Below are 24,505 nucleotides of genomic sequence, written 5' to 3'. Positions count from 1 at the left end.
CTTTCGAACCCGCCGTGGCTCGGATCCCCGCTGGTTCTCGCGGCACGCGCAGCCCGGCACGCACCGAGGGCCCGATTCGGCTATAAGTCGCTCTAACCGCTAACCCGGTTACCGTCGATGCCTCACCTGCATGCTTACACGCATACGCTACCCCTTTCTTGCTCATACATCCAGCCGTTTCCCTGCTCTTGGTCATTGCACCTTCTCTTACACACCCAGGTACACTCATTCCACTCACAGACTTGGTCACACACCTGACCACCGAACACTTTGGCACACATTCGTCGCTCGCACACCTCACCAACACACCTCTTCGCGCCCCCTCCTCGGTCACCTCCTCTGTGACGATCACAGGTGTGCTCTCACTCGCACACCCAACCACGTGCCTCACTACCAATTCCAGCGTGCATTCCCACACACGCTCTACCATTCCAGGTGTGCTTCCTTTCTCACCTGTCACAACCAACTCACGCTCCGTGTCACTCTTACTACTCTCACCTCCACTCTTGACAGCGCACTCTTTCCTCATGCACCTGTCCGTTACACACCTTGCTCGCGCATCCTCTCCCGTTACACCCTCTGTAACACTCACCACAGGCGTGCATTCTCCCTTTACACCCTCCGTAACACTCCTCACTACGCGCTTCCATGTGCTCCCTCGCACACGCGCTACGACCGACTCACTCTCGACAGCACCCTCACTCCTTGGCACGCACTTTTTCCTCACACACCCCAGAGTCGGAATTTCTCGCACACCTCCTTTTTCGCACACCAGACCTGTCGCACACTTCACCAACGGCCTCTCACGAACACCCGGGTCCATCTCGACCCCCAAGCTTATTAAATCACCTGGCGCATCATACGCACGACCATATTGGTCACCACTTACACCGGGTCCTCTTTCTCTTCGCTTCTCCTCCATCACCTGCGAATCCCTCATCCGGTTAATGAGCACATCATCACGATCCGAACACAGACTTTGGACCAATTCTTTCACTTCCTCTTTGATCTCTTTCTTATCCTCTCTCCGTCGCTTCTTAATTTCGCTCACCCCTTCTTCCACTTCGTCTAATTTCTGCTTCACCTCCTTCATCTCCTCGTGCGCCCCCTTAAGTTCTTCCTCTAACTCCACCTTATTTTTTTATATGTGCTCCTGCACCTCCCGCTCTTTAACCTCCATCACCTCTACCACCTTGTTCATTTTCCTCGTCAGGTCCTCATGTACCGTCTGACACTCTTTATTAATTACCCCTATGTCCTTTTTCATCTCCTTCTGTGTCGATTTTAAACCCTCTATTACCGCTGTGTTCTTCTTTACCTGGTCCCCCAACTCCTTTTGTCCCACTGTCAGTTGTTCTACTCCCAGCGTCAACTCCTCTATACCACCTTGCAATTTTACAGTCCCCTTTCTCACCTCCTTCTCCATGCGCTCCTCACAGTGCCTCACCTCCTCGCGCACTCCTCCGACCTCCTCACTCACACCTCTTCTGATCTCCTCTCCCATCACTTGCATCTCCTGCCCAGATGCCACCCTCATCTGCTCCATTTCCTCCCTGTGAGCATCCAATTTAGTTTCTACCCCCATTCTGACCCCCTCTATCTGCTGCCCCATTTTTTAAACTTCCCTTTCCGCTTGGTCCCTCATGTCCCTCAATTTGCCTTCCATACTGTTTTCTAACCCCTCTAACCCCTTTTTCATCCTTCCATTTGATTATCTTGAGCAGCCATTCTGTTTTCTACCCCCGTTAACCCATGTTTCACCCCTTCTATTTGATTCTCTTGAGCGGCCATTCTGTTTTCTACCCCCATTAACCCATGGTTCACCCCTTCTATCCCATTGTCTAACCCCTCAAAGTTCTTGTCTAATCCCTCAAATTTCTTGTCTAATCCCTCAAATTTCTTGTCTAATCCCTCACCGGTACCCCTCGCTTCGTCCCTCATTACCCCCATTTGGCCCTCCAATCGCTCACCCAGTCGCTCAATTTGGCTCCCCATACTCATCTGTACAGCTGCCTGTAGCTGTGCAATGAGGGCCTGCATGTCAATCCCTCCCACTTGTGCAGCGGGCGCGGCCGCCGTAGCCATCTGCGAGGCGCCATTTTGCGCGCCCGTAACCTCGTGCGCGAGGACGCCATTTTGCGAACCTGCCGCCCTCACTGCTTCGCTCGCCTCATGTCCCTCAATTTGGTCCTGGATCGACCCTGCCTCACTCTCCTCTACCGGAACCCAGCCGTCTTGATCTGCCATAGCGCGACTTTCAAAATTCGGGTTTTTTGTAAAACAAAATCAAATTTCGGTGTCTTTATAATTTTGACCAAATTTTTTCCTCGATGTTTTTTTTTTTAAATTTGGTTCGGGCCTCGAATCTCACTCCTCGACACCAATTGTTACGGTAATAACACAATTGGTGTCCAAAATTTGGGCTAAATAAATTTAGTCCCAGGTTCGAATCCCAACTCCTGACAACCAATTGTTACGGACGCGGTTTGGATGTTATTTTTGACCGAGCGGTTGGTATGACCGCGACCGAACAGTTATTCCCCGACTAGACCCCGATTCCACCCAGACGTTGACCAAATCGCGCTATGCTAAATCAATGATGGAAAGGACACAACGACTGGGATAGATGAAACGACGCAAGGGTACAGTTCTCAAGACCTCCGGAGGAGGGTATAATTACAGTGGTGGAGAAAAGGGGGTAGATTACACGGTAGTGAGGTAAAGACACAGAAGAGATAGGCACTTAAATACCGTCTGATCTTAACCCAGACAGACCACAGACAAACGGAACAAGGCTGACTTACACAGGGATTGATGGCAGGAAGGGACAGGTAGTCGATAGCACAAGGTGCACCTTGGCTCGGGGACAGGATAAAGCACGGTCCAGTCCAGAGATGCGAGGAGGCCTCACAGCGCTCGGAGGGTACGTCTTGCTTGCTCCAAGCTCGAGCGCATCTGACGTCACCTCCCTCTTCCTGCGCATGCTCAGCGGGGAGTGACACGCCCTCGGCTGGTTGGCTCCGCCCCCCTGGGGCCGGTCCGCCGCTTCCATTGGGTGCGGGGTTACCGGGCTCCGCCCTTGACGAGGAGCTGACAGGGAGCCCCTATTTGGTAACCCCGTCGAGCACATGTTCGATGGTGGCTCGTTGGGAAGGCCTCGTGCCCTCCCAACACCCCCTACCAACCAAGCCGGAGTGAGGACGCGCACTCCCTGTGCACGCCGCTGCCGTTGCTGTTGTTGTTGTTGTTGTTGTTGTTGCTGAACCGTGAGGAAGAGCTGCGGGGAGGTATTGGGAGGTCCTAAACTTCCTAACGGTGCCATACAATCACATTCTGGTGCAACGAAGGGTCAGAATTAATGGAAACGAGTCCTTAACTGACATAGACTAAGAATAACTAGCAAGATGTCCTATAGTTGTCTACGTGAGATGCGGTGGACCTGGGCACGACATTTAATGGGGGAAATAGGGGGAGGTCGGGTCTACAGAGTGTTGTTTACAGAAAATGGGACTAGGGAATGGGGGATTGGGGATAGTTGGGAAGTATTGAGGAAATAGGGGAATATTTACAAGCGGATATGGATGGATGTAAATCCCATATCCGCAACACTGCACCCTTCTCTACCTCGGGGCAACCCGACCCGATAAATTTTTACCTACGTTAGTGTGGCACTCAGATGTAGTTCCCTCTACTATTAACTCAACCCTGAGTGCGACAGTTTTACAGATGTTCACAAATGAGTAAATATGTCCCCCTGTGACGTTGCACCCTTCTCCTAACAGAAACACACCCACAGGATAACCGAATCGAGGAAAGCATCCTCAAATTAAACATACAGCCGGTAGGGAGCATTATTTATACAACACTGATATTTACACTACGATCCAGGACCTGTTCTTTGAGGAACACATGCAGATGTTATGCATAGGGAGAGCATGCATGCCAGCATCGATACACTAACCCACGAGTGCCCTGTGGCCCTACGGCCTTTAATAATGTGCAGAGCACCCCGTCCAAGCACCAAAAGCACCACCCCATACGCACAGTCAGCACCATCCGGTGCACCAATAAAGTGTTCAATAACCATGCACAATCAAGTGTCCATGGTCACCGGTGGTGTCGCAGCCGGCCGATGTTCTGCCGCTGGTCTTGCCTTCTTGGAGTGCACTTGGCCTTCTGGCTTCTTTAGAAATAAAGAAAGGCGCCAACCGCGTCCATTTCTGAATTGTGGCCGTCAGGGGGCCAACTAAAAGTGGTTCACCTGTATGGCATAGGTGCCACGTTGACCCAGAGGTCCATTAACGGGTGGTGCTTGCCCGCAAAAGAACTGCAGTCCATGGTGGGCGGCCACAAAAATTGCGGTCCATATGGTGTATCGATCCAGGCAGCAAGCAGCGGAATTACAGGCCCACAACTGCGGAGCCAGCACCTCTCTCTCCTCTCTCTCTGCCCCAAAGCCAGATCCTCGGAGGTGGGAGACAAAAGAAGACAAGTGAGTAAGGTGGTAAGGGCGCAAAAGTGCACGCAATTCAAGGTAATGCACACTGGGGGCACATGGCAACCAGGTGAGACAGGTACGTTCCTACCGTACGCCCCCCCCCACCAGGTAACCTACATTGCCCCTCCCTTACCCCTTACTGTATCCACAAAACACAACACTACCCATAAACATCTACTTTACACATCAACAAACGTCCCTACTGTCTTCCCCGTTCCTCCCATAAACCAAATTCGTCTTCTCTCCCTCCTAACCAATCAAATTTGCCATTTCCAACTCTCATCAACATTTGCCATCTCCAACTCAACATCAAAATTTGCCATCACCAATTCATCATCAGTCCCTCCTAAGGAGGGAGAGATGGAATCACCCCAATGTCTCATCCACGTCATGATGCGTCTCACAAATCCACACAGCAATTCTCCTTTCCTGCAACACAGAACAAAGAAAACACAGGTGTGGAGTCATCATCATCACCTCAGGTAAGTGGCTGCGTATGGTGCGACAGGTTCATCAATCCTAACTATTTCCTAAATGACTTTAACAACTTTACATTACCCGGGGTCTTTCCCTGCCAATCCATTGGCCAACTTACACTATGGGTTCTAAAAACCAATTCCCATTGACCAAACTGTGGTGCTTCTCAAGTTGGGGTCTCACTCCCCCGATTCATCACTCGGTGCCCCCGCACAATTTCGGTGGCTGGGTCATGTGACGCTCCCAGCTGGTCCGCCCACCCGCCCACCTCCACCACTGTTGTTGCCTACCGAGTTCACCTGCTCCTCACCCTAACCTAACTAACTGGGGAAGGCCCTCTCACACACTCACCCCCTCAGTGCCCTCTCTGGCACGGCCTGCCCGATCCACACCCGGGATCCTCAGGCACCCACTGACACTAACGGCTCCCAGAGCCCACCTGCGGCCTCACCTGGCCGACATCTAACAGTGGCGGAGTGCCCAACCATTCACACTCATACTAACAGGCCACACGACCAGCCAATTTCACCACACCAATGCACCCATCCACAATACCATTCTGCAACCGCACCACAAATGCCAATATCCAACCACAATTTACCTATACCTTCTAACTATCACTTACACTACCCGCCCCGGGTACTCGTGAAAAGGGGGTCCACTCTTCCCCCATCCACACCTTCGCACCATGCACACCACTCCGTACCACTTACTCCAACTCTCTCCACACCACTCATTCTCTGCTCCATATATTCCACACACCTGTACTTGCACACCTGTGCTCTCATACTTGGTGCCGCCTGCACCCTTCTCTCCCCCAAGCGCATTCGCGCTGATCCACAACACTCACTACTCATACACTGCTCCACACACCTGTCCAGTTCTCACACAGCATCATCTCATCTAACTACTCCCCTCTGAAACTTGCGCTTCCCAGTCGTCCCTTTAAACTATTGCGCTCCCTCGTCATTATCATCCACTCTAATCTACCTGCGTCCCCTCTACAGGTATCCTTGTCACTAACTAACCTTAACGTTACCTAATGTCATCTTCGCTAGATCCCTACACACAATATCCTTACCCACCCGGGCTAGTTTTCACTGCCATACACCCCATAAGCTAGTGCTCCTTTGCCCCCCTTTTGTGAGGGATGACAGAGTTGCCATCCCACCACATCGGGCATCTCCCACTACCTATTTTGCACATCAAATTTCAACAAATCAAAAATTTGCCAATAACTACCCATCATCTGCCAATCATTAGTGCCCATCCTTTGCCAATCATCAAATTTTGTTTTTCTAATTTCGGGGCCAAAACACTATCCTCGTCATTACAGTCTACTTACTAATGCCTCTCGGTGCGCCAATTCACTTCTAAAGCTCGGCTTCGTACAGCCAAGCCATGAATGCGGGTTGTTTGGTGCCAGCGGCTGGATACGTCCCGCATTCGGTGCAGGGAAGGAGGTTTACCCGGGCCGAGGTCCCACGCACCATCTCGGCACGGAGCCATCCCATGGCCCGATCTCGACCTGCCGGAATGCCTCAACAAAAAGTGGTCGCCATGACGACCCTTCCTATCGGGCTGCCCGCTCTGCCTAGTGGAGCACGGACGCGGCCGTTCAAAGCGAGGCCCAGCGTGGATCGCGTACGGTGGTCCTTTCGAACCCGCTGTGGCTCGGATCCCCACTGGTTCTCGCGGCACGCGCAGCCCGGCACGCACCGAGGGCCCGATTCGGCTATAAGTCGCTCTAACCGCTAACCCGGTTACCGTCGATGACTCACCTGCATGCTTACACGCATACGCTACCCCTTTCTTGCTCATACATCGAGCCGTTTCCCTGCTCTTGGTCATTGCACCTTCTCTTACACACCCAGGTACACTCATTCCACTCACAGACTTGGTCACACACCTGACCACCGAACACCTTGGCACACATTCGTTGCTCGCACACCTCACCAACACACCTCTTCGCGCCCCCTCCTCGGTCACCTCCTCTGTGACGATCACAGGTGTGCTCTCACTCGCACACCCAACCACGTGCCTCACTACCAATTCCAGCGTGCATTCCCACACACGCTCTACCATTCCAGGTGTGCTTCCTTTCTCACCTGTCACAACCAACTCACGCTCCGTGTCACTCTTACTACTCTCACCTCCACTCTTGACAGCGCACTCTTTCCTCATGCACCTGTCCGTTACACACCTTGCTCGCGCATCCTCTCCCGTTACACCCTCTGTAACACTCACCACAGGCGTGCATTCTCCCTTTACACCCTCCGTAACACTCCTCACTACGCGCTTCCATGTGCTCCCTCGCACACGCGCTACGACCGACTCACTCTCGACAGCACCCTCACTCCTTGGCACGCACTTTTTCCTCACACACCCCAGAGTCGGACTTTCTCGCACACCTCCTTTTTCGCACACCAGACCTGTCGCACACTTCACCAACGGCCTCTCACGAACACCCGGGTCCATCTCGACCCCCAAGCTTATTAAATCACCTGGCGCATCATACGCACGACCATATTGGTCACCACTTACACCGGGTCCTCTTTCTCTTCGCTTCTCCTCCATCACCTGCGAATCCCTCATCCGGTTAATGAGCACATCATCACGATCCGAACACAGACTTTGGACCAATTATTTCACTTCCTCTTTGATCTCTTTCTTATCCTCTCTCCGTCGCTTCTTAATTTCGCTCACCCCTTCTTCCACTTCGTCTAATTTCTGCTTCACCTCCTTCATCTCCTCGTGCGTCCCCTTAAGTTCTTCCTCTAACTCCACCTTATTTTTTTCTATGTGCTCCTGCACCTCCCGCTCTTTAACCTCCATCACCTCTACCACCTTGTTCATTTTCCTCGTCAGGTCCTCATGTACCGTCTGACACTCTTTATTAATTACCCCTATGTCCTTTTTCATCTCCTTCTGTGTCGATTTTAAACCCTCTATTACCGCTGTGTTCTTCTTTACCTGGTCCCCCAACTCCTTTTGTCCCACTGTCAGTTGTTCTACTCCCAGCGTCAACTCCTCTATACCACCTTGCAATTTTACAGTCCCCTTTCTCACCTCCTTCTCCATGCGCTCCTCACAGTGCCTCACCTCCTCGCGCACTCCTCCGACCTCCTCACTCACACCTCTTCTGATCTCCTCTCCCATCACTTGCATCTCCTGCCCAGATGCCACCCTCATCTGCTCCATTTCCTCCCTGTGAGCATCCAATTTAGTTTCTACCCCAATTCTGACCCCCTCTATCTGCTGCCCCATTTTTTAAACTTCCCTTTCCGTTTGGTCCCTCATGTCCCTCAATTTGCCTTCCATACTGTTTTCTAACCCCTCTAACCCCTTTTTCATCCCTTCCATTTGATTCTCTTGAGCGGCCATTCTGTTTTCTACCCCCGTTAACCCATGTTTCACCCCTTCTATTTGATTCTCTTGAGCGGCCATTCTGTTTTCTACCCCCATTAACCCATGTTTCACCCCTTCTATCCCATTGTCTAACCCCTCAAATTTCTTGTCTAATCCCTCAAATTTCTTGTCTAATCCCTCACCGGTACCCCTCGCTTCGTCCCTCATTACCCCCATTTGGCCCTCCAATCGCTCACCCAGTCGCTCAATTTGGCTCCCCATACTCATCTGTACAGCTGCCTGTAGCTGCGCAATGAGGGCCTGCATGTCAATCCCTCCCACTTGTGCAGCAGGCGCGGCCGCCGTAGCCATTTGCGAGGCGCCATTTTGCGCGCCCGTAACCTCGTGCGCGAGGACGCCATTTTGCGAACCTGCCGCCCTCACTGCTTCGCTCGCCTCATGTCCCTCAATTTGGTCCTGGATCGACCCTGCCTCACTCTCCTCTACCGGAACCCAGCCGTCTTGATCTGCCATAGCGCGACTTTCAAAATTCGGGTTTTTTGTAAAACAAAATCAAATTTCGGTGTCTTTATAATTTTGACCAAATTTTTTCCTAGATGTTTTTAAAAAAAAATTTGGTTCGGGCCTCGAATCTCACTCCTCGACACCAATTGTTACGGTAATAACACAATTGGTGTCCAAAATTTGGGCTAAATAAATTTAGTCCCAGGTTCGAATCCCAACTCCAGACAACCAATTGTTACGGACGCGGTTTGGATGTTATTTTTGACCGAGCGGTTGGTATGACCGCGACCGAACAGTTATTCCCCGACTAGACCCCGATTCCACCCAGACGTTGACCAAATCGCGCTATGCTAAATCAATGATGGAAAGGACACAACGACTGGGATAGATGAAACGACGCAAGGGTACAGTTCTCAAGACCTCCGGAGGAGGGTATAATTACAGTGGTGGAGAAAAGGGGGTAGATTACACGGTAGTGAGGTAAAGACACAGAAGAGATAGGCACTTAAATACCGTCTTATCTTAACCCAGACAGATCACAGACAAACGGAACAAGGCTGACTTACACAGGGATTGATGGCAGGAAGGGACAGGTAGTCGATAGCACAAGGTGCAGCTTGGCTCGGGGACAGGATAAAGCACGGTCCAGTCCAGAGATGCGGGGAGACCTCACAGCGCTCGGAGGGTACGTCTTGCTTGCTCCAAGCTCAGCGCGCATCTGACGTCACCTCCCTCTTCCTGCGCATGCTCAGCAGGGAGTGACACGCCCTCGGCTGGTTGGCTCCGCCCCCCTGGGGCCGGTCCGCCGCTTCCATTGGGTGCGGGGGTTACCGGGCTCCACCCTTGACGAGGAGCTGACAGGGAGCCCCTATTTGGTAACCCCGTCGAGCACATGTTCGATGGCGGCTCGTTGGGAAGGCCTCGTGCCCTCCCAACACCCCCTACCAACCAAGCCGGAGTGAGGACGCGCACTCCCTGTGCACGCCGCCGCCGTTGCTGTTGTTGTTGTTGTTGTTGTTGTTGTTGCTGAACCGTGAGTAAGAGCTGCGGGGAGGTATTGGGAGGTCCTAAACTTCCTAACGGTGCCATACAATCACATTCTGGTGCAACGAAGGGTCAGAATTAATGGAAACGAGTCCTTAACTGACATAGACTAAGAATAACTAGCAAGATGTCCTATAGTTGTCTACGTGAGATGCGATGGACCTGGGCACGACATTTAATGGGGGAAATAGGGGGAGGTCGGGTCTACAGAGTGTTGTTTACAGAAAATGGGACGAGGGAATGGGGGATTGGGGATAGTTGGGAAGTATTGAGGAAATAGGGGAATATTTACAAGCGGATATGGATGGATGTAAATCCCATATCCGCAACAATACTATAGTCTGTGCTGTGTGTGTGTGTGTGTGTGTGTGTGTGTGTGTATGTATATATGTATGTATGTACCGGTATGTATATATGTGTGTATATATGTATGTATGTATGCATGTATATATATGTATGTATATATGTGTATATGTATGTATATAAGTGTATATATATGTATGTATGTACATATATGTGTATATATGTATGTATACAGTATATGTGTATATATATATATGTATGTATGTATGTATGTATATATGTGTATATATATATATATGTATGTATGTATATATGTGTGTAAAGCGCGGCGTTACGCGCGCTGCTTGCGAGCAAGGAGGAAGCGGACAAGCGGTAACTTATAAGCGTCTTTATTTCAGGAGCTCACTGTAACACTGGCGCGCTCCGGGCTGCGCGCCCGGTGTATATCATGAGGCCACGCCTACCCCTCGGGCGTGGCCACCGCCCACTTGGTGCGCGGAATGATGTCACCACGCCAGTGGGCTTTTGTGTCCGCCACACGCGCCCCCCCAGAATTCCCGCGCACCTGGAGGGCCAGTTTGCGGGGCAGACGAATGACCCGGCCGAAGCGCCCCCTGGCGATCGGCGGTGTCCGGGGTGCAGGGATGCCAGGTGGGATGCCCCTGGCTGCCCCTGGGATGGGGCAGGACCGGGGGGCGGCGTGGCGGCGGGGCTGGGCGGTGCCGGGGGTCCGCCCGCAGGGGGGCGGCCCCGACGTGGGGGTCGGGCCACTGGTGGTGGATGGTCCACGTCGAGGTGGGCCGGCTTGAGGCAGTCTACCGAAACGTGGTCAGGAGTACCGCCGATGTCCAGGGTGAAGTGCTTCGCCCCGGTCTCCAGCAGGCCCGTCGTACGGGGGCTGCAGTGGTGTCCGGTGGGCATCGTGGCGGACGAAGACGTACTCTGCCGTGCGAAGCTCCGGGGCGACGTGCGTCGGTGGGTGCCCGTGGCATGCCGTTGGCACCGGGGCGAACCTCTGGGCGGTCTCTTGCAGAGTGGAGCGCTGCTGTGCCGCGGACCATGGTGCCGTGGAGTCGGGGAGGAACTCGCCCGGCACCCGCAGCGGTTGCCCGAAGACCAACTCCGCCGCGGATGCGCGCAGGTCCTCCTTGGGCGCCGTCCGGAGGCCCAGCAGGACCCAGGGGAGCCTGTCGACCCAGCCGCCGTCGCGGAGGGTGGCCCGGAGCGCGGCCTTCAATGAGCGGTGAAATCGCTCACACAGGCCGTTAGCCTGGGGGTGGTAGGCCGTGGTTCGGTGCAGCCGGACCCCGAGCCCCTGCGCGACCGCCCCCCCCAGAGCTCCGAGGTGAACTGGGGGCCGCGGTCGGACGAGATGTCTGAGGGGGCGCCGAACCGGCGACCCAGGTGGCGATGAAAGCCTGCGTGACATCGGCCGCCGTTGTCGACGCCAAGGGCATGGCCTCCGGCCACCGGGTGGTGCGGTCCACCATGGTGAGGACGTAGGTGAAACCCCGCGAGGGGGGCAGAGGTCCCACCAGGTCCACGTGGACGTGGTCAAACCGGCGTTCCGGCACCGTGAACGGGGCCAACGGGGCCTGGGTGTGCCGGTGCACCTTGGCGCGCTGGCACGCGAGGCACGTCCTGGCCCAGCCGCGGACGGCCTTCCGGAGACCATGCCAGACGAACTTGTCGGCGATCAGCCTTTGGGAGGCCCTCGCGCCCGGGTGGGACAGGCCGTGGATGGCGTCAAACACCTGGCGCTGCCAGCCCGTGAGCACGATGGGGCGAGGACGCCCGAGGGAGACGTCGCACAAGAGGGCTGTGCCCGCGCCGTCGAACGGCACCTCGGTGACACGGAGGCCCGTGACGGCGGTCCGCAAGGCCTGGACGTCGGGGTCAGCGGCCTGGTCTGCTGCCATCCGGGCATATTCGATGCCGAGGTGGACTGCGTGGGCGACGGCCTGGGAAAGGCAATCCGCCACTGGGTTGTCCTTCCCCGCGACGTGCTGGATGTCCGTCGTGTACTCGGACACGGCCGAGAGGTGACGCTGCTGCCGGGCCGACCACGGCTCGGTGACCTTGCCCATCGCGAAGATCAGCGGCTTGTGGTCGACGAAGGCAGTGAATGCACGGCCCTCGAGCAGATGGCGGAAGTGCCTGACTGCCAAGTGAAGCCCGAGCAACTCGCGGTCGAAGGTACTGTAACGGCGTTCGGGCGGGCGAAGCTGCCGGCTAAAGAACGCCAGCGGTTGCCAAGCTCCACGCACCCATTGCTCGTGCACCACGCCCACCGCGTAGTCCGAGGCATCGGTGGTGAGGGCGATCGGTGCATCGGGCGCCGGGTGCGCGAGCATGGTGGCGTTAGCCAAGGCGAGCTTCATGCCCGTGAACGCCGTGTCCATCTGCTCGGTCCAGGTAACGTCGCCTTTGCCCGGCTTACCTCGGAGAGCTTTGTGCAGGGGGCGCAGGAGCTGGGCGATACGGGGCAGGAACCGATGGTAAAAGTTCACCATGCCCAGGAACTCCTGCAGCCCTCTGATCGTGCGGGGGCGCAGAAACCCCTTCACCGCCTCCACCTTGGCCGGCAGGGGGACGGCTCCGTGCCTGGTGACACGGTGCCCCAGAAAATCGATTATGGCGGCGCCGAACCGGCACTTTGCGGGGTTCACAATCAGGCCATGCTGGCCCAGGCGTTCGAAGAGCGTGCGGAGGTGGCGTAGGTGCTCTTCGCGGGACGCGCTGGCGACGAGGATATCGTCCAGGTAGACGTAGACAAAATCCAAGTCGCGCAGGACGCTGTCCATCAGTCGCTGGAACGCCTGAGCCGCATTCTTCAGACCGAAGGGCATGCGCAGGAACTCGAAGAGTCCGAATGGCGTGATGACCGCCGTCTTCGGGACGTCCTCTGGCCTGACGGGGACCTGATGGTAGCCGCGTATGAGGTCCACCTTCGAGAAGAAGGACCTGCCCGCCAAACGGGCGGAAAAGTCCTGAATGTGGGGGACGGGGTAGCGGTCGGGAGTCGTGGCGTCATTGAGACGGCAATAGTCCCCGCACGGTCGCCATCCCCCGCCGGGCTTCGGCACGATGTGCAGCGGCGACGCCCAAGCGCTCTCTGAGCGCCGAACGATGCCGAGTCGCTCCAGGGTAGCGAACCCCGCTTTTGCCACCGCCAGCTTCGTCGGCTCGAGGCGGCGTGCCCGGGCGTAGACCGGTGGCCCGACGGTGGGGATGTGATGGGCCACCCCGTGCTTGACGGCCCCCGCCGAGAAGGTGGGCCGCGTGAGGGCCGGGAAGCCGGCGAGGAGGCGGGTGAATGCGTCCGCTGCCGGAAGCGTACAGACCAATGTGGCCGGAAACGAACCGTTCGGCAAGCCGCTTGGCAAGCTGCTCGTTGAGCTGGGCAACGCACAAGCGAGCGAGCTGAACGTCTCGGCCTGGACAAGACGTCTGTGCTTGACGTCGACCAGGAGCCCATTAGCGCACAGGAAGTCCGCGCCAAGCAGTGCCATGGGCACGTCGGCGGTGACGAACGTCCATCGGAAAACCTGCCCTCCGAACCGCAGAGAGAGGCAGCGTTTTCCGTACGTACGGATGGGCGTCCCGTTCGCGGCAAGCAGCGCGGGGCCCCCACCCGCGGCGTGCTTGTCTGACGTGCCGGCGGGAACGACACTCACCTGCGCTCCCGTGTCGCACAGGTAACGGCGCCCGGAGAAGGTGTCCGTTATGAACAGCAGGCTGCTCGAACGGCCGGCGCTCATCGCCACTATTGAGCGCCGGCCTGGGCGTTTCCCGACCTGTTGAAGGAGCATGGCGGATGACACTGCCGAGCTTCATGGCCGAACTTGGCGTGGAACCAGCACCAGGTGGTGGAGCTGGAGGAGCGCGGCTGGCTTTGCCAGGCCGGTGGAGTTGGCGGGTTTCCCCGCGGTGGCGGTTTTCGCCGCGGCGGTGGGCGGGGCGTGGCGGCGGTCACGAGGTGCGTATCAGCATGCTGCGTATGCTGTATAAGCTGATGCTGTGGAACAGCAGCATCAGCAGCATCAGCAGCATCAGCCTCGAGGGACGTGACGGCCACGCCGACTCTCGCCCGCATGTCCGAAGCGGCGAAGTACCTGTCCGCCTCGGCTGCCAATGCTCGGGGTTCCGTTAGCCCGGTCCCGGCCAACGCGAGGCGAACCTGCGCTGGAAGTTGGCGACGGAAAAGCGCCCGGAATAGAGAACCGGGGGCTTCGTCGCCCAACAGTGACAGCATACGGTCCATTCGGACTGACGGGCGTGTCTCACCGAGCTCGGGGAGATCCAGGAGGCGGTCGGCCCGTGCGTCGTCCGTGAGGCCGAATGTGGCTAGGAGTAGCCGCTTGAGTGCCTCGTACTTGTGGCCGTCCGGTGGGTGGCGAAGGACGGACACAACTCGAGCGGCCGTGCCGGGCCCGAGGGAGGCGACGACGTGGCAATAGCGCGTGTCATCGCCGGTGAGGCGCCGAAGCTGAAATTGGGCTTCGGCCTGGACGAACCACACTTCGACCTGAGCCTCCCAAAATTCGGGAAGTTTGATGAAGTTGGCCATGGCAATGGCGTCGCGTGTGGAAGGATCGCTCCGGCAGATCCAACGTCGAGGGGGTCACCAGTAAAGCGCGGCGTTACGCGCGCTGCTTGCGAGCAAGGAGGAAGCGGACAAGCGGTAACTTCGTCTTTATTTCAGGAGCTCACTGTAACACTGGCGCGCTCCGGGCTGCGCGCCCGGTGTATATCATGAGGCCACGCCTACCCCTCGGGCGTGGCCACCGCCCACTTGGTGCGCGGAATGATGTCACCACGCCAGTGGGCTTTTGTGTCCGCCACATGTGTATATATGTATGTATATATGTGTATATATATGTATGTATGTATATATGTGTGTATATATGTATGTATGTATATATGTATGTATGTATGTATGTATGTATATATATATGTATATATTGTTACGGATCTCGGGGGTCGGCGCTCCCCTTATCAAGGGGGGGTTAATCCCCTTGTCTTTTTAGCTGGCCGTCCTGAGTCCTGGGGGTTATAACGTCCTTCCCGGCGCGGCGTTAGATAGGGTTTGTTAGGCCTAGGGATTCACTACTACCGAAGTACCAACGCCGGCCGGAAACGAGGGAATAACTCCCGCTCGAACCACGGATATGTTGGAAAATGCCGAGCGGTTAGCAATCCGCGATCCGAGCTGTTAACAATTAGACTAAACCCGATTCTGAGCGGTTCCTAATCGTGCCACAGGTACTCAATTGAGAAAAGATGAAAGCGAAGGGATTAAGACGAAACCAGAAAGAACAGGTGAATTTATTACAAACAAAAAGAGGAAAGGAAAGAATGTACAAGAAAGGAAGAAGAAGAAGCAGGACACAGGGCAGTCTTAAACCAGTCTTATTCTATACCCCAGACAAACATACACACTCACGCGGGGATTGTAGCGGGTAGGTGGTCAGGTAGAGGGTCCGGTGATGGGGTCCAGGCTCCAGGTGAGGCTGCAGTCCAGGGGGCGAAAACCCGGCAGGCAGCTCCGCGTATCGTTGGAATGCGACCGGACCTTACATATAGCGGGGGGGGAGGCTGGTGTCCTGTATGTGTGTGCTCTGGACAAGTTCGTTAATAAGCGCGTCTCCAACCAAACTCATGCGCATTTCCCAATCAGACTCGTTCAAATGCGCTCTCTCCCACCAGTCCGTTTGTAGTGCACGCTGCTGACCAAGTCCAAACAGCGCTCTCTCATCAAAAGAAGTCCGTGTGCGCAGTCTGTTAATAGCGCCGCTCTCGCACGAGTCCTTTCGCCACTGCCGTGTGCACGCGAGTCCTGTGAAAGGACTTTGCGTTCACGCTTATATCACGCGGGCCAAGATCACTCCGCGCTTCATAGAGCCACGCCCGTCGGTGATGTTACATTAGCCCTGGTTGGCTGGTGAGGGCTTACCGGCCACGCCTTTGACGGCTGGTTGACAGGCCACACCTTCTTCTTGGCGTTCCGCCCCCTTTTTCCTCGGGCCTGACCACATGGTTAATGGCGGCTTGAGCGAGCGCTGAGGCGGCTGCTGCTGGCAGAGGCACGTAATGGTGTCGCTGGGAGAGAGAGGTTGGCAAAATGGCCGGAATTGGATTGGGGACCTACTCTTATTTAATTGATGCAACGCAGATTCAACTATTGGAAACACGGCCTTATCTAAAACACATAATAATGAAATAACTAAAGTTCTATGGTGGCCTACGTGTTGCTTGTGGACTAACTAGGGGTGCTACTTTTAACCTTTAATGTCATATTTACAAGAGTTTCATATTTACACAAGTGTGGGTTCTAAAACCGCAACACTGCACCCGCCCTTTTTCCAGGCTCGGCCCGAGCCGAAAGAAAAGGAACTATCTTTTAAATTAGTGTGACACTTAGGTGTGGGTACCCTCTACTTTTAACCTCACCCTGAGTGCGACAGTTTTAACACTAGATATGTCCCACCTGCTGCATTGCATCCTACCTAACCGACTCACGCCCACAATTAACCGAATTACGGAATTGTCTTCAAACTACACATAAGGCCGGTGGGGAGCATTATTTACAAAACACTAATTATTTACAAACTGCAACCCAGGACCTGTCTTTTGTGGGAAAAGAAGAGATGTTTGAAAAGAGGAAAAATGCCATTGCCATGCACTGCACCGATACACCATACCAATATGCACTAATAAAATGCACCATAAAGCACCAAAAATGAAAAATGCACCAAAAGCACCAGCACCAAAACATTTCAAAATTAATAAATGATGTCTGATGTCTTCTCTGCTGGGCCGATGTATCTTGCTGTCTTGATGGATCTTCTTGCTTGATGTTGTTTTAATTATTAATAAAAAGGGCACACACCGCGTCCGCTTTTTATTATTGATATGGCCAGCAGGGCCAACTCAGGTGGTCTACTGCTGGGCATAGGTGCCACTTACAACAGTGGTCCGCAAGCCAGATACCGCTGGCAACAATGGTCAGGCCACAGCAGAGATGCCAGGCCACAGAACCTGTGGTCCATAAGTGGTGCTAGGCCACAGAACGTGTGGTCCATAAGTGGTGCCAGGCCACAGAACGTGTGGTCCATATGGTGCATCAGTGCAGACAGGAGGCAGCAAGGGAGCGGGCGCACAACTGCGGATACCTGCACTCTCCCCTCGGGCACAAAAGAACAGGGTCCATGAGTGGGGAAGGAGGACAAAGCAGATTAGCGGGGCAAGGGCGCAAGGGTACACATCAAAACACCGCAATGCGACATGAAGGGCGCGGGAGAGCGAGTTAAGAAAGCTCGTCCCTAGCGTTCGTCACCCCCCATGTCACCTACTCTACCCTTGCCCCTACCCCGTATTTACACAATTTACAAATTCGTCGCTAACGTCTTGTCCCCCATATCTCCCCTAATGCCAAATTCGTCATCAATCCCTCCTAAGGAAGAAGAGATGGAATAACAAACAATGTTTCACCCACGTCAAGATGCGTCTTTCATTCCAAATGTTTGCCAAGCATGGTGTGGAGTTCTATCACCTCGGTGAGCGGATGCAGATGGTGCGAAGAGACTTTCATCCTAGCTATTCTTCTAAATGACATTATCTCTTTAACTCTACCGGAGTCTTGCCCTGCCAATCCATTGGCCACTTTACACTATGCGGTTCTAAAAACAAATTCCCATTGACCATACTGTGGCGCTCTCTCAATTTGGGGTCTCACTCCCCCGATTCTTCAACCTGTGCCCTCGCACAATTTCGGGGCTGGGGTGCTACCTGCTGGGGTGCTCACCAGCAGGTCCGCTCACCTGCACACCTCCGCCACTGTAGTTGCCACCCGAGCTTACCTCGCTCCTCACCCTAACCTGGGGAAGGCCCTCTGGCTCCCTTACCCCACTAATGCCCCCTCTGGCATCGGGCTACCCGGGTCCTCTCTCGGGATCCACGGGCCCTACTGAACTCTATTACTTGGCTCCCAGAGCCTAACTGCGGCCTCACCTGGCCGACAGACTACTAGTGGCGGAGTGCCCATTTAACCATTCTCACTAACAGGCCACACGCCCAGCCATTTCACTTTACTCATGCACCAAACCAAGCAATACCTTGCTACTTTCAGCACCACAGATGTCAATATCCAACCAAATTTACCTACTCCCTCTACCTACTTTTAAACTACCCTCCCCGGGTATTCGTGAAGGGGTCCATCCTTCCCCCATCCACTCCTTCGCACCATACACTCCACGCCACGTATTCCACACTACTCATTCCACACCATTCATTCCACACACCTGTACTTCACTTGCACATCATGCAGGTCAATCACTCAACACACACACACACATCCTTCTCGAGCATTGCCTCATTTGCTAAACAGCACTATAAGGACTTCCATTCCAATTCCTCATTTCATCACGCTCACCACAAAGATTCTCATGCACACGGTGGTTCCGACAATTACGCACACACAGCATCATCTAATCTACCTGCTTTTCCCCTAAAACTCGTGCTTCCCCGTCATCCCTTATTACTACTGCACATCCCACATCTTTATCAACCAACTACTCTACTCTACATCCCCACAACAGGTACAAGGTCACTACTTAAATCTCGGTCACCTATGGTCATTTTTCTAGATCCCTATACATTATCTTAACCCTCCCGGGCTAGTTTGTACTGCCACCGCATAATCTATAGCTCCTCTGCCCAAAGTGATGTGAGGGATGGTAGCTTTACCATCCCTCTACACCGGATACCATTTGCCATCATCACTGCTACCACTATTACTGATCGTCCACTACCCCTGAGCCTCGGTGCGTCAATGCATTTTTACTGCTCGGCTTCGCAAAGCCAAGCGATGCATACGGGTGGTCTGTCTCCTTCAGGTTGGGTCCGTCCGGCATTCGGATTCAGGGGAGGAGGTTTTGTCGGGCCAAGGCTCCAGGCACCATCCATACGGAGGGCCTTTCGCTCCCATGCGCGGTTGCCCAGCCTTCCCCGGCCGGAGCGCCGCCACCGCAAGGGGGCGCCGCTCCGAACCCTCCTACCTCCCCTCGAACCGGGCCGGTCACCTTGCCTGGCAAAACGCGACACCGGCCGTGCAGGGTGGGACCCGGCCCGAATCGTGCACGGCGCTCCCTGCAGAAGCGCAGCGGCAACGATCCCCGCCGGCCCCCACAGCACACAAAACGCACCACGCCCCGAGTGCTCGCGTCGGCTACCCGTCAGCCTAACCGCTGGCCCCAGTCAGCGTTGATGCTCCAGTCGCATTCTCACATTCACACGCGACTCTGCCCATACTCACACATTCAGTTGTCTCCATACACTCCGCACATTTCATCACCGCACGCTCTCGTGCACACTCTTTCGTTCCACACTCTCACGCACATTCTTGCACACACATTCCATTCGCACACTCCATCACCACACACACCTCCGTTACGCACCTTTCTTCCCCACACTCCTCGCGTGCACTCACCCCCGTTACGTACTCCGTAACCACCATGGGTGTGCACTCTGTTGCACACCCACTCAGTGCACACCTACCCCCAGGTGTGCAATCCCCTGTCGCACACCCAATCATGTGCTCCAAGGTGCATTCCCGCACACTCGCCACAACCAACTCGGGTGTGCATCCTCGCACACGCTCCTCATCCATCTCACTCTCCGTGTCACTCTCACCCTCACTATCACACTCCGATGTGCATTCACTCTCGCACTCGGTAACACACTCGCGCTCTGGCGCCATTCGCACACGTGCGCCATTTCCACTCACACAGTGCACCATGGACCTTCTACAAACGCCCGGGCGCCGTCTGAATCCCAAGCGCGCGAAAAACCCTCTCGCGCCAAATCTTTTCGCGCCATATACAGCCCGACTCACCTTCGGGACCCTCCTCTCCACACGCACCTGCAAATCTTTATAAGGATTAATAAGCACAGCATCACTATGTGGACGTGGACTTTGCACAATTTCCATTCCTTCCTTCTGCGAGTGCTTTTCTAAGTCTGGCGTCTCTTCCAACCCAATTTCCACTATTGCTTCGCTTGATTCGATTTTAATTTCTTTTTGCAGCCCAACGACCACCGACGCACTCAAAATTTTTCTTTTAATTCTGCGGCCGTTGGCTTTTCCATACCCCGGGTCGCGATTTCTATACCCGTCCACGTGACCATGCCTTGCTCTGACTCACTCAACCCGCGCTTCTCAAACCGCGTTACCTCGTCGTGCACCCGTGTGCCTCTCCCGCTCGACCTGCGGTTTCTCTCCTTCTCCAATTCCTTTGTCTCATACCGGGCTTACCCCCTCGCTAGCGCCTCGTTAATTTCTTTGGCTTGGCCATTTATGCCCTCCAATTTTCCCCCTAATCTCTCCAATTTGCTTCCCAATTGCTCTCCCCGAGTATCCATCTTATCATTTAGCTTTTCCAATCCATTCATGATTTGCGCCATGAGGGCCTGCATGTCAAAGCCCGCTGGTACAGCGGGCTCGGCTACCGCGGCCACGTGCGAGGCGCCGCCATTTTGTGTGCCTGCAACCCTCTCTACCGCGCCTTCTTCAACCTCCTCTTCCATTACTCCCACTGCCTCCCTGGGGTCCTGGGTTACCTCTAACCCCTCTTCTATCTCCCCCACCGGCATCCGATCGCCTTGACTATCCATGGCACAACTCAATTTGGATGTTAATAAAAATTTTGGCCGCCCGTAATTTTGACCAAATTTTTCAGATGGATTAAAAAATTTGGTTCGGGTCCAATCCCACTCCTGACACCAATTGTTGTGGATATCGGAGGACGGCGCTCCCCTTACCGAGGGGGGTTTAATCCCCTCGTCTATTAAGCTGGCCGTCCGAGTCCTTAGAGGATATCGCGCTCCTTCCGTTCGGAAGCAGGGCGATACTCCTGCCCGAGCCACGGACAAGATGGAATATTGCCGAGCGGTTTAGCAATCCGAAGCTCAAGCCATTTAGCGGCAGTCTAAACCAGATTCTAAGCGGTTCCTATATCGTGCTACCGGTATTCAATTGGGAAAAGACTAAAGCGACCGGATGAGAGGAAAACCCAAAGAATAAGAAGGAACACAGAATTTATTATACAACAATGAAAGAGGAAACGAAAGGCAAGAATATACAAAAGAGGAAATAAAAGGACATAGGGCAACCTTATACACTTATATTATCACTCCCAGGACAGAACAAACACACTTACACGAAAGGAGGGAATGGCAGGGCTGGTGGGAAGGAAGAGAAGGGTCCAGACAGGTGGTAGGTAGGCGTCGATGGTAGGCGGTGAGGTCCGGCTCTGCCCTCGCGCTCCGGTCCACGCTCCGGGTGTTCACTCGTACCGCGGCAACGAGCGGCCGGCAGCTTCGCGTGGCGTTTAACGTGAGCGGACAATTATATCGCGGGGGAGAAGACTGGGATGCAGCGTACGTAATAAATTGACCCTTAGCCTTCGGCCAGTTGTGCGCCTCCAATGGTCCGTGACAACGGCAAGCAGGGACTCCTTCACCACTCTTGGGTCTTCCGCGTCTGCCGTCCTTTCCCGTATCACTCATCTCTGTTCGACTCCTTCTCTCTCCCTGGCTCATCTCTCTAAGTAGTCCCACGCGGCCGCTTATATTGGCCGATTGCGTATTAAGCCGCTTGCCTTTTTGGATACGCCCATCGGTGAGCTGCCTCGGCCCTGATTGGTCATGAGGGCTCACCGGTCCGCCCCTTTATGGTGCGTTGGTGGGCCACGCCTCATTCCTGGCGCTCCTCCCTTCTTCTCCAACTCTGCCACGTGGCTTATGGCAGCTTGCGGGATAGAAGACCACTCGCACTGATGTTGAAAGGAACTTTGGGGCCTACTCTTATTTAATTAATACAACGCAGATTCAACCTTTGGAAACAGATCCTTACCTGAAACACATACTAATGAAATAACTAAAGAAGAGCCTATGGTGTTCTACGTGTTGCAATATGACCTAACTAGGGTGCGCCCTTTGATCTTTACACAAAAGTGGGAATATTTACAGGGGATTATTTATAAGGGATTATTACAATATTTACAAAGTGGAGGGTTCTAAAAACCGCAACAATATATATATATATATATGTGCAACTATTTTTGAGGTCAACATTGGTCATAAGATCAACCACTTTTCTAAAATCCTTAATTTTCATGCGATTGACTTGAAATTTGAATTTGATTTTCATATCAGCTTAGTGAAACCAACCACCAATTATTTTTGAGATCAACATAGGTCACAAGGTCAACATAGGTCAAAGGTCAACAACATTTTCAAATCTCTAAAATCCTCAATTTTCATCTGATTGACTTGAAATTTGAATGGGACTTTCATATCAGTGAACTGAATTCAACCACCAACTGTTTTTGAGATCAACATGGGTCATAAGGTCAACATAGGCCAAAGGTCAACAACATTTTCAAATCTCTAAAATCCTCAATTTTCTTCTAATTGACTTGACATTTGAATAGGATTTTCATATCAGTGAACTGAATTCAACCACCAACTATTTTTGAGGTCAACATAGGCTGAAAGGTCAACATAGGCCATATTTTTATAATTGTCAATTTTCATCTGATTAACATAAAATTTGAAGACGATTTGCATATCAAGTCACTGAATTTAACCACCAATTATTTTTGAGGTCAACAGGATGCTCTATGAGTGCCATTCTACTTTTAGTTGGGCGGATATGTGACAAAATATCAGAAAGATGTTCACCTCTGGCAGGAAGCATAAAAATTGGTATATAAGGGTTTTAAGGTATGCTGAATTGAAATAGATGTGGAGACATTTGATAGGATCAACGTAACGTTCTCAAAAATGAGGTTTGGGGGGACGGGGTGTTTTTGCATTTTTTGCCAATTTCGCGCTATTCGCGGTAGGAGGGTGCAGTTCTTGACCTGCCATCTTATTGTGGCTTCAATGATCATGTAGCAGCATACATTACTGGAATGGGTATATAAATACCTCTAATATGGTGTATTACTTATCACATTGTGTTAGTTATCTCACTCTACATGGACTCTCAACCATAACTGCTGGCATCAACTGCACTGCGAAATGAGAAAAATTTAGATTTCTTCAAATGTGCCACAATTTAATAAATTTCAAAATACACCTGCATGTATATTTCTTCCAATCCATGCTAAATGGAATAACAGTCCCAAATAAGTAATATAGACAGTGTTTCTCTGGGAACATGTAGTGTTATGCGCTATGCTACTGGTAGTCGAAAATTGCAAAAAGACATATACTTTTTTTCTCTTTTTGGAAGTTAGATGTGTGGGCAGTAATATACGTATGTATTCTGTTGAGAAAGTTGATAACAGACAGATATGGAAAGACTTCTTTAATTCACAAAAAGATGTAATATGCAACATAGTATACGCATGAAATTTGGTAACAAACACACAGAGCCCTGGATCGCCTACATTTACCCACAATGTCAATTTTTTGTTAATTTTCCAAATGCTTGAATATACCCCATGGCTGCTCAAACATAGGCAACAATGTATGACAGGGGAATTTTAAGATAGCAATTACTCTGTTACGCAAGTTATCGATATTTAGAAATACACCAGAAATGAAGCCAACCAGCTGCATTTCATAGAACCAGACAAAATAAAGTCTATGGTTAAACAGTCCACAAGTGCACCTCCATAAGTTATATGTCAAGGACAATGTTAATTAATAAATAAAAAATTACATTATTTGTACGTAACAAATGTACATGTTGTGTTATGTTATGATTGTGTGTTCTATAATAGACGGACATATCTATTATTGCATATATAACACAATGAACATGTAAATAAGATGTAAACCTCGAACAAGAACATTCTCAACCAATTCTCTGACATCATCAAAAATTAGTGCCACGTTGAATGGCTGTCAAATGTCAAATGTCAAAAATGTCAAAAGTCAAATGTCTCCACATCTATTTCAATTCAGCATACCTTAAAACCCTCATGTACCAATTTTTATGCTTCCTGCCAGAGGTGAACATCTTTTTTTCACATATTCGCCCAACTATTTGTTTTCTTTTGCCAAGTGTCGCTCTATAAGTGATTTTTTCATTTGTCTGTCTATCTGTCTGTCTATCTGTGTGTTTGTTTGTCCACACAGAAAGTGAGTATGCTTTTGTCTTCAACCATTGGTCCGATTGACAAAAAATGTTCACCGTAGGAGTGTATAATTTTTAACTAAGTATGACGTCATAGATGACGTGGTACAGGCGCCATCTTGGAAAGAGTGAAAAACTATGCACCTCTAAAATCTCCCAAA

The 24,505-nt window shown here is 52.7% G+C and overlaps 1 protein-coding gene across 1 annotated transcript in view; it reads left to right on the top strand.

The window, feature by feature from the left end:
* DHRS12 (dehydrogenase/reductase 12) overlaps nucleotides 1-24,505 on the top strand; it is a 275,332-nt gene that overhangs the window by 145,471 nt on the left and 105,356 nt on the right. The gene's annotated exons all lie outside the window — the stretch shown is intronic.

The sequence above is a fragment of the Myxine glutinosa genome, chromosome 5, assembly GCF_964187855.1.
Source record: "Myxine glutinosa chromosome 5, kmMyxGlut1.1, whole genome shotgun sequence".
Lineage (NCBI taxonomy): Eukaryota > Metazoa > Chordata > Myxini > Myxiniformes > Myxinidae > Myxine > Myxine glutinosa.
This window is presented reverse-complemented; position numbering and strand designations above follow the sequence as displayed.